At 37.2% G+C, this 11,853-nt stretch overlaps 1 protein-coding gene across 2 annotated transcripts in view; it reads right to left on the reverse strand.

Annotated features, from left to right (window-relative positions):
* Nucleotides 1–8,379: 8,379 nt before the first annotated feature.
* Nucleotides 8,380–11,853, reverse strand: part of LOC125237372 (guanine nucleotide-binding protein G(I)/G(S)/G(T) subunit beta-1) — a 43,771-nt gene continuing 40,297 nt past the window's right edge. For both annotated transcript variants that reach the window (XM_048144382.1, XM_048144383.1), the window contains exon 9: nt 8,380–11,802. The gene's annotated coding sequence lies outside the window, so the exon portion shown is untranslated. The remainder of the gene's footprint in view (nt 11,803–11,853) is intronic.

An 11,853-nucleotide genomic window follows, 5' to 3' on the forward strand; every position in this document is an offset into this window, starting at 1 on the left:
CTCAGTTGCATAATACGCAGAAAAGCTCGGTCGGTAGCGGGGACCATGGGTTAGTGTTTACTGGGATAGTTTATTGTAGTAATTGCCACCAAGTACCCAGTGATTTTACTACAACGTAGTTACACCTCGGACACTCATCCTCCTTGCGTTATCCCGGCATCTGATACGGCTCATGGGAGCCTGGGGTCCGCTTTGACAACTAATCCCAAGATTTGGCGTAGGCACTAGTTTTTACGAAAGCGACTGCTATCTGACCTTCCAACCCGAAGGGTAACTAGGCCTTATTGGAATTAGTCCGGTTTCCTCACGATGTTTTTCCTTCACCGAAAAGCGTTAATTACACCTCGGACACTGTTGTTTAAATACTTAAGTATATGAAAGAGGCGCGTTCCTAGCACACAGTCTAGTCTAAGCTCGTGTAGGTGAACGCGTACTAATACGGAGTCGGAGACTAACCCCACATAGTCAATAGCAAAGTCTATGAGACTATAATTAATTGACACAGTACATTTTGGTCGCGACTATTTTCTTCTCTCGGCAGGCATGCTTTCACTGTCGATGTCGGGCCTATGAAATGAAATGAAATGAAATGAAAATCTTTATTGCAGACACCAGGGACCCATTTCTCAAAACTGAAAGTTACAAGTTACAAGCGGAAGTCTCTTTCCAACTTGTCATATTAGACATTGACTACCACTTATAAATTGTAACTTGTAACTTCGAGAATTGGGCCCCAGGTATTCATATTTAAACAATGAAAATACAATAGAATGCCTCTCCTTTAAATAATGCCTCTCCAAAAATAAATAATGATTTAATTTAATTTTTCAAAGTAAAAGTGTAAATGTTGTATTTTTTTGTTTTCCCTTAAAATTCGACACGCAGTTAGGTTCATCATCAGAATCACCTTGTATATCGCTTTTTGTTAAATCCAAAAAATATATTTTTTTCCATACATAATAAATGGATTTATTAGTGTGAATTTTTTTAATAATTCGATAACCGTAGGAGTTAAGAGGCTAGTTTCTTAGAGAAATTGATTGTATTGGAACTAAAGAATCTTCCCTTAAAGTTAACGAAATTCAATATAAGCACAGTATAATAAAGAGTACTATCTTACAGTATGGCCACTCCCGCTCCCCGCTGAAACTGCCGCCCACCCCCTCTCGGTTACCTCACAGTTACCGCCTGTCTAAAACGCGACAGGCAACTTGTCATATTTCACTCATACAAGCATAAGTACGCGTTCACCTACACGAGCTTAGACTGTGTGCTACGAACGCGCCTCTTTCATGTATTTGATCGTTAGTGTCCGAGGTGTGATATAAGTAACCACAAAATTTAAATTTTGAAAAAACTCCCCACCGCGACGTAGTGAACCGATTTTCATAAAACATGGCTAAGAACACTCCCGACTAACTCAGCTTTCAAACAAAAAAAAACTAAATCGAAATCGGTTCATCCGTTCGGGTGCTACGATACCACAGACAGACACCCACACAGACAGACAGACAAACAGACAGACAGACGGAAACACACACAGACAGACACGTCAAACTTATAACACCCCGTCGTTTTTGCGTCGGGGATTAAAAAACAGGGTGTATATGCATACGCCTACCAGCTTGCATAAGCAGTTGTCCTCTATGGAAGTATTTGACTGGATTATCCTTCCAGAGCGTAAAACATGGGCACACTAGCGCCGCCGCGCACTGCCAGCGTCTAATTTCGTCCGCGTTTCGCCATCGGCTTATGCGCGTATATTCGCCCGACTTATTGACCAAATGACCATCCTTTGCTTTATCCTTCAGTTTTCAAATTTCCAACATTTAAAATGAATAAGAGTTTAATCGGTAGCTAAAACCTGGATGAGACTAGGTCAAGACCGGGAGAAGTGGCGTACTAGAAGAGAGGCCTATGCTCAGCAGTGGGCGATAAAGGGCTGATATGATGATGATGATGATGAAATGATTTTCACGTTAATACAACCTGTTTTTTAACCCCCGACGCAAAAACAACGGGGTGTTATAAGTTTGACGTGTCTGTCTGTCTGTGTGTCTGTCTGTCTGTGGCATCGTAGCTCCCGAACGGATGAACCGATTTAGATTTAGTTTGTTTTGTCTGAAAGCTGAGTTAGTCGGGAGTGTTCTTACCACGTTTCATGAAAATCGGACCATTATGTCGCGGTCGGGGGTTTTTTCAAAATTTTAATTTTGTGGTTAGGTTAGGTTTTCCGTCAACTTTAAGGGAAGGTTTGACATCCTTCCTACATTCGATATCGGATCGGAAAACGTGAAAACGCTCTTACACGTCACCAGTGTCATCACGTCATTTTCATTTTTCATAACTGTGCAGAACCGATTCTCCACATGTTAAAATATCTGCAGAAATATTTGCAGTAAGTAATACAATATTTTAATGCCAAGAACGCAGTTCAAGGCACAACACCATCTGTCCATGACAGTAAACAGAACACAAAACTTTTCCCCTCACTATAGCGAGGAAACTACAACGCACATGACAATGCAGAGGCAGGCATAATCAGTGAACAGGCATCTTCTGGGCGAGCTCACTCCATCGTAGGCCACGTCTTTGCCTTTGGCTAGTCTGTGGCCAAGAGTAAGGCCATTTATAATTTAAAAAAAAAGTTGCAGGCGGTGGCCTATTTCACAAAAATCACAATTATCGCCCGACAGTGACATTTCGCCGTTCATTGCCTGTTCGACAAGGAAATACGGACGCTGAGTAACAATGTTACTTTTTTTTTATTATAGCCTCATTTATTCCTTAGGTAATACATTCCCATTCAAATAATGTACAGATCATGTTACTTATCAACCCAGAAATAGGCACTGAAGGCACTGTGACATGCTATCTTGTTGACATGCTATTTTTTTAACAACGAAAACAGAATGAGATTGAATTCGAACATTGGTATACGTTCGGTTGATATGGAACGGAACAAAAATAGCTCTACAATAAGCAGTGAATCAGAACAACGTGAAGCCACCTGCTTATGAAAACTAGCGTCGATTCACATCATTCTTACTACGAACGAAGTCTAATCATCATCCTTGCATTATCCCGGCATTTGCCACGGCTCATGGGAGCCTGGGGTCCGCTTTGACAACTACTCCCAAGATTTGATGTAGGCACTAGTTTTACGAAAGCGACTGTCATCAGACCTTCCAACCCGAAGGGTATACTAGACCTTATTGGAATTAGTCCGGTTTCCTCACGATGTTTTCTCTTACCGAAAAGCGACTGGCAAATATCGAATGACATTTTGCACATAAGTTCCGAAAAACTCATTGGTACGAGTCGGGGTTCGAACCCGCGACCTCCGGATCGAAAGTCACACTCTCTTACCACTAGGCTACTAGCGCTTGTAAAATGAGCAGTGTACCTATCCATAATTCTAAATATAGTCGTGGCTTAAAGTATTTAAATAAATGTACCTAAACATAATCTTACCCGCAAAAAGCTCTTCTTCCTTCCTAAATCTTACACTGAATTAGTTCCGCCCAAAATGAAACAGACTAAAATAAATCTACAATGATGAATCAGAACACCTGCTCCTGAAAACTCATCGAATCATACTTATTATAATTTTTAAATCCTACATTGACTAGCGAACTAATATTGTTTCAGAATTCAATATTTGAATCATCATGTTAGGTATTTACTCGTGCTGTATTTTGTCCGTCTTTTTTTAACATTTCTACGATTTATGGGCCGATAACGATATACTTACCTATTTCTTTCTTTTGAATACCGATATACCTAATTACTTACTTTACATTAAATATCAATCGGGAGTTTGGGACCCCCCAATTAGCGTAAGTTGTTAACAAAAATTAACTCACTGTCAGTTTTGACTACTCGGGGTAATTAATTTTTTTACGTCCTTATGTCATTAATTACGTAGGGACGTTTTCTATCTCGCGGCGACATACTCCCGCGGCCATCATGTGCTTTAATTAATGTTTTTTTTACGTACCTTTTCCAAAAGCTTTCGACCTTCATACGTAGCTCGAACATGTTTGAAACGTCACGCACTCGTGCGTCACACGCAAATGGCATTCATGACCGCTTGCCAGCAGCCAGATGTACAAATTACTCGGATTCACTCGTTTCAGCACAAGTTTAAACTAGAAATTTCGATGTTTTTGAGGTCTCGTCTGTATTAAATAACCTAAAAACAAAATTTTCATTTTGAAAGAATCCCCGACATAATGGACCGATTTCCATGAAACAGGGCTAAGAACACTCTCGACTGAGTACCTAATTCAGCTTTCAAACATAAAATAAAATAAATCTAACCTAAATAAGATGTTTTACAATAATAGTTCGTGAAATCAAGTGAAATACAAATGACTTTAGTAAATAAGTACCTAATACGAGACCACAAAAACATCGAGATATCTGTAAAAATATGTAATATTAAGGGCCAGTTGCATCAACCACATTTGATAGACACATCATCGTCACGCAGCAGACGACTATGGAAGTTCCCATACAATACAATTTAACGAACGCTTCAACGGTGACAGAAGAACGGTTTGGTGCAACTGACTCTTATTAAAATTAAGCAAGTACCAACACTACCAACGTATCAATTTTAAACACTAACTAAAAATAATAAACTTCCTAAGTCCATTTTAAATGGCAATGTTGAAAATTGCTATTTAAACTATTGGTACTTTTTAAGTGTATGATTGATATTTATAACTTAAACAGTAGGGTACTGATGTGTACTTAATTCTGCTTTTATTAACATGTTTGAAAAACAAATCGTCAAGAAAATTCGATTCTTGTCACAAAAAAAGGCGCGAAATTCAAGGCTACGTTTTTCAAAGTTGCCGCCTTTTTTCAGTGATCACTGATCACATTTGCTTGGCCGTCTATAGCTACCAGTGGCGGAGCGTCGATACAACTCGATTCCCAACGGGTTCCCTAAAATTCTCTAGTATCTGTAGAAGTCCGGGATACCCCCATTTGCCAGAATTTCATTTGCCATAATTTTATTTGCCACCCTATTCAACAATCATAATATTGTTTCTCATAACATCTTATGCCATAATCATTGTTTACTATATTAATCAAGTGCTAGAAACTTTGTTTCCCATAAAGTCAGTTTCCATAATGTCATTTGTCAGAATCATCGAAATCAGTAATTACCACATTCCATACCATCATTTGTCATCCAAATTAGCGACCAGAAAAGTCAATTTCCATAATGTGATTTGGCAGAATCATCGAAATGCGTAATTATCACAGAGACGACACTACTAGAAGTACTAGAGAATAAAACTGCTATGAAATTAGGTTAGGTTAGGTTAGAACTGTGACCCCCTGGAAAATGAAACTGCTATCAGAAAGTAGGTTAGGTTAGGTTAGAACTGTGACCCCCTGGAAAATTAAACTGCTTGCAAAGTAGGTTAGGTTAGGTTAGAACTGTAACCCCCTGGAAAATGAAACTGCTATCAGAAAGTAGGTTAGGTTAGGTTAGAACTGTGACCCCCTGGAAAATGAAACTGCTTGAAAAGTAGGTTAGGTTAGGTTAGAACTGTGACCCCCTGGAAAATGAAACTGCTATCAGAAAGTAGGTTAGGTAATAATATGGGCAACAATTAATATGGCAATAATTGCTTATGGCGTTCGAATATTATATTAAACCATATTATTGCACTTAATAATATGGCTAACAAATAGTATGGCATTGTATGATTATGGAAGGTAATGTTCGGATAAACAACCAGTATGTCATACAATTATTATGGTAAACAAATCATTCGGGCAAATGAAATTCAGGCAAGTTAGATTCGGGCATATGAATATTATGTTAAATGACTGTCGGGCAAACAATAGACAACCAAATCAATTAACTAATTAAATTAATTATGCCTGTGTGGTGAATTAACTTTCTTCATTGTCGTACGACTTGGGATATGGGTTAAATTAACTCAAACTGCAATGCTTTCGTTTTCGTTTAACCATTTTCCCTTTAGTCATGTGCTCTGCCTATACAGGCGTGATTGTATGTATGTATGTATGTATGTATTAATTATGAATTAACTAATCAGATCTTATTAATAACTCAAAACTCGTTTTCCCGTCGGGCAAAGATCAATCGTGATACTTTTTTTAGATCGAAGTTGTCAAACACGCGTTCGCTTCCGTCTGCCCATTGATCACTAGTCCACTAGACGGAGCATTTTTAGCTTTGGACGCAAGCGGCACAAAGACGTGGAATTGGCTCAAATCCTCAAGAACTGTGGGATATGTGTCCCATTTTTAACCCCCGACGCAAAAACGAAGGGGTGTTATAAGTTTGACGTGTGTGTCTGTCTGTGTGCGTGTGTGTGTCTGTCTGTGGTATCGTAGCTCCCGAACGGATGAACCGATTTCGATTTAGTTTTTTTGTTTGAAAGCTGAGTTAGTCGGGAGTGACACTGTTCTTACTGTTCTTAGCCATGTTTCATAAAAATCGGTCCACTATGTCGCGGTTGAGGGTTTTTTCAAAATTTTAATTTTGTGTTTATATTGTGTGCGATAGGCTGGTAACCTGTCAATGAAATATAATGTTCAACCCCTTAATTATGCCTAGACTCATTGCCACTCTAAACTCTTTCAATGTATGTAACGTATACATTGTAAAAATCTCATTCCCCTGGCTTTTCTTATTTTCAGATTCCGCTTAGCAGTTTTTGGCTGTAGATAAATAGCGCTTGACACTAGATAAAACGACACCAAAAATGAGATTAATACAGTAATTACCCCCATATACCGCCTTTGTGCTCGTCCAAATGTACATAGGTATAAAATGGCTCGGAATAGATGCTCGCGTTGCGCTGCAATGCGGACAAAACTTGCTTGGCACTGATTATACTGGTGTGGTAGAGTAACAGCTCTGCAAAATGCGGAGTCTAATAATAAAAGTCTAGCTGTAGTTCGACCACATACATGAGTAATTACGCTAATTTGTGAGAAATGTTCACTTACATATTTTAGTCTCTATCTTCAAGATGTACGGTCGCGTTTCGTAGTTACAGGCGACGGCAAGAAAAATGGAAGATCCTTGAAGTCACAGGCCAAGTTTTCAGCTTTTGAAAAATACACTGTAGAACTTAGTCCAACCATAAATATATTATAAGAAGATTATACTATCCCATCCCATCCCGTCCCGTCATCCCATATCGTTGGTGCGAGGAAGCCCTGAAAGACCTGTCCGCACTCGGTGTACCTAACTGGCGTGAAGTGGCGCAGGATAGGGCAGAGTGGCGATCTCTTGTGTCGGAGGCCAAGATCCTTTTTGTGTCGCTGAGCCAGTGAAGTAAGCGACCACCTAAGAACGTGCTAAAAGTAGATGGCGCCACTAAAAATGCCTTGTTCAAAATTTCAGATTTGTTTGTAGATAATGTAGATTGGCGTTAAGTGTCACTTTTGAGCCATGCTATGCCGAATGCCGAGCCATGTCGAAAGTGACACTTAACCCTTAAATGCATAGATTGATTCAATAAAATAATTGCTAACTACCATCATAAACCATAACACTATTTATTTGTGTACGTTACTGCAACGACATAAGGTTTACCAATAGACAGCTAAGATGTCACTGTAAAACACTTTAAAGCTTTGTCACAGTAAACTTCAAATTGGACAGGTAATCGCAGTAAGCAAATAAACTCAATATTCAAAATGACAAGGTTGTAATTAGGTACGAGTTCAATTTGTTATGACTTATGATAAACATTAAGATTAAACTGACAAACAACGTCAAACTAGTAGCGGAAAAAATAATCGTCCAAGTAACCGGCCAGTATTAATACCCCTAAATACTGAAAAAAGGTAAACAACCTTTAGCAATGCGATATACACAATGTTGTATTACGAGTACAATAGAATGGGCACGTATAATACGTAATAATCGATGGCAACAATAATACGTAATAATCGATGGCAACAAGGCATTATTTTACTGGCGTAATCTACTTTTTGCACGTTCTTAGGCGCTCGCATTTTAATTAATAATGGAATAATAATACCATCCCATACGAACGCGCATACACTACACCACACAAAGGTGGCGCCACAAAAATGCCTTGTTGCCATCGATTACTTGTAGATTGGCGTTGTGTTACTTTCGAGACATAAATCTACGTCAAAAGCAAAGTGACACTTAACGCCATCTACAAGTATAATCGAAAGCTACAAGACATTTTTTTTGTGGCGCCATCTATGTGTGGTGCGCGTTTTTAGGCGGTCGCATTTTAATGGATGGGATGGTACCTATAATCTTCTTATATTTAATCAATGGTCCAACACAGGGTAGGAATCGGGAGGAAGACAGAGAGGAGTTCCAATAAAACAAACACGAAATAAACAAATTTTAATTTATTGATATAATAACTAAAAAAAAATATTTTACACAATACATTATAATTAGTATTACACCGCTAAGAATAATTATATTAACATATCGAAGATGTGGACTAGCAAATAAAAAATAACTTATACAAAATCCTTTTAGTGTCAGTAAACAGTTCAGGTTACTATCATTATTACTTATCTGCCGATTTATACGATTAATTTGCACATAGTAACATATAAAATTATGCGCTTAATTTTGACCCGAGTTTTTTACTTAAGAGACCGCAGAGGGCTCATTCCTAATTTCTCTCGAAAGGTGAAACATTTTCTAATAAATCAGGTAACCCTTAAGAGGCCACAGAAGTTTATTTGATAGCCCAATCCCATAACTGCATGTGAACACGTCAGATAAATATAATATTAGGTACAGTAAGACTAAATATGGCAGTCCATTTCAATAATACGATGTAAAAGTGAGAAAAATTGGTCTGAATATAAACGAAACGGGTACCATCAAACTATCCATTAAATAGTAAATATACATACATTAAAGTTACTCTTAAGTTGTCGTACACCGATCGGAAAGCGGATATTGTAGAAAAAAACGTTTATTTTAAAAAAAGTCTTACCCTAGGCTTTATCTAGCGTACCAGCTAACAGGGCCGCCCAACTTAAGTTTTACATATTTAACACATTCACTGTCAGGGAAAAAACGGCGCACTACTCCAACTCGTTACATGTAAGCGACCGCCCGCCTAGCGGGTTATCTGGCGTCTGAGCGTTCACGAGCGCCCACTAGGCGGGTTCCTGTCAGTGGGTGTGTTAATAGGTTGGTCGGTTGTATCCAATATCCATCCAAAACAGTTCGAAACACCATTAACATTGGACAAATACCCAGACATCAAGATGAGTGCATTATATCAATTTGCTCAAAGCAAAAAACAGGAAAAAACCCGAATATAAATAATTGTGCTGTATAGTTAGTATAATAAACGGAGCAAATTGCTTGATATGCTAGAAACTAGCAGTCATCTCTAGTCTGTGGGTCATAGGCCTCTGTGGATATATCAATATGCTGTCGCATTATTCTTTGAGCTCATAAATATAATTGAGGCGACGAAAAGTAGACGTTATACTCGTACAAAGCTGACACGAATGGAATGAATGAAAATTTCATAATACGAGTGATACAGTGGTTAGTATCGGTATACAGTGGACCACCACTTTACAGGCAAATGACAGACATTTTCATTCATTCATTTCCTTCGAGCTTTAGGACCTGTATTTGCAGTAAACTACAGTTTTAGGCGTAGATTAGATATTTATCTTAATTTTTCACGTTCGTTATTAACACATTCACTACGAGACTAAAAATTACGCACTACGTCAGAAAACGGACGTCATTTTAATCGCCCGCTGATATGGCGACAACCCGCCCAGCGGGTAGTCCGTAATCTGAGCAAAGTTCTCGAGTGCCTCGAGTGTTCTTGGCTGCGAAGTGTTAAAAATTTGAGCGCAAAAATAGTTTTAAAAATTCTAAATACCTACGCCTTTTTATGGTCGTTTACTGCTACCATATTAAATTGGAAGGTAGGTAAGGCTAAAATAATGAATTTAAATTATTACCTTACTTTGTCATTTCTTTCTTTTTTACTTGCCTTAAGAAATTGTATTGATATATCCATTTCCTACATCGTACGTTTCTTCCGGAAGCGGACGCCTTACAAACATCTAAGTTTATATTATTACCTATCTAGACGAAAAGGCTATCCTCTTGAGCCCGATTATAAAGTAAAAAAGTAGTAATAATTATGTAAAAAGGTAACCTACATTTTTATCAGAACTATCAGTTTTAAATCAAAGTTGACTGCATAAGAATCCAAATAATGTTCGAAATCATTTTTTCTTGTAAAATCCTGCTAACCCTTAATCGGATACAGGTGTTCAAAATTAATGAAATTTGAACCAATTAAATTGTACGGTACTTAGAGTCCAAACGATGGTGGGAAATATATTCCCTTGCTTGATAAAGGGTTAAGCTTATTTTGCATCGAGTTGAACAAATGGAACTAAAGAAGTGTCATTATAAATGTAATATTTTTATAGAAATTTGACATTAATAATGTCAGACCACACTTTGTCTTAGCAATTGCTATGCAGACTTAGCTATGATGACACTATGTTCACTTTATATTTTTGTTACCGACGTGTATGGTCTCAAGAGGATATAAAAAACAAAAGAGCGACAACCATCCATTAAAAAAAAGCCTACAATAACTTTGTGCTAAAACGAATGAATACTGCAACGTAACTGCTTACTGAAATATTGACAATTTTGAAGCAAAAGAATGTTTCAAGTTACAAAATGCTTGGGATCTTACATTTAATTCCTATATCTAGCTTAGTCTAGAAAAATGAACCTGAGATGTAGGACGTACAGTGTAACCGGATATAGAAAAAGATGAGGGATGTAACACATTAACAGTCACGCCTAGTGGGTTGCTCACCTCGTCGCGTTTGCACGACTCGTTAAACCTCGTCCGCCAAGGCAGGCTCTGTGCGTCCCAAAATAAGTACTATTTCTTGCAGTGCGTTTAGTATCAAAATTAGAACTATTGATAGGAAAAGGTGTTTTAATAGTTTACAATGAGAAATTTGACGATTATTCAGAATGATTAAGTAATTATTTATAATTATAACCTGTTTTGATTATTATGGCATCGAAATTTCAAAACTTTTTCGCGTATAAAAGAATTTTCTTATAAATTATGACACATTTGCCGACAAAAATGTTGAAGGAATATAAAATTTACATGAATGTATTAAAATTCATTTTAGACCATCACGAAGTTTAATTGTAGTATTCTTGATACTCAATGGGATTTTTAATGGTTATTTAGACAACTTTATTTAATATTGTTGCCATATTTCCGTTAGGTGAGATATAAAGAATAACAGTGAGTGACATAGATAAATTAATATATTGCATTATGTCAAATTGTAAATTACATTGTTTTACAAGTCTAGACTTTTGGAAATATAAAATAATATCTTACAGTTTTGAAACGACACTGCATTCTCATCTACCTTCAAAATTCAGTAGAAAAAAGTACTGATCTAAAATGAACAGTGTCGTTTCAAAATGTATGAAGTGAAATTATCAATTAATTTTTGATCCATGAGAGATCTATAGGAATCTCCATTATTTATACATTTAAAACGGGTGACTTATACATACAATTACATATTAAAAATTATAACTTAGCATCCAAGTGAAATAATCATCATACAATAAATTACACATAGATATAGTTAGTTGATAGTCGACCGAGACAGTCTCATGAGACAATCAACTTACTCATTAATCATAATATTTGGTTCTCTAAATAGTTTGTTTAGAACTTGTACGATTGATGTTGTGCGATTGATCTGCAAAGAATAGATATTAATTGAATTAATATTTTGTTTAAATTCTTGAAA

Source organism: Leguminivora glycinivorella, chromosome 21 (genome assembly GCF_023078275.1).
Source record: "Leguminivora glycinivorella isolate SPB_JAAS2020 chromosome 21, LegGlyc_1.1, whole genome shotgun sequence".
Taxonomy (NCBI): Eukaryota; Metazoa; Arthropoda; class Insecta; order Lepidoptera; family Tortricidae; genus Leguminivora; species Leguminivora glycinivorella.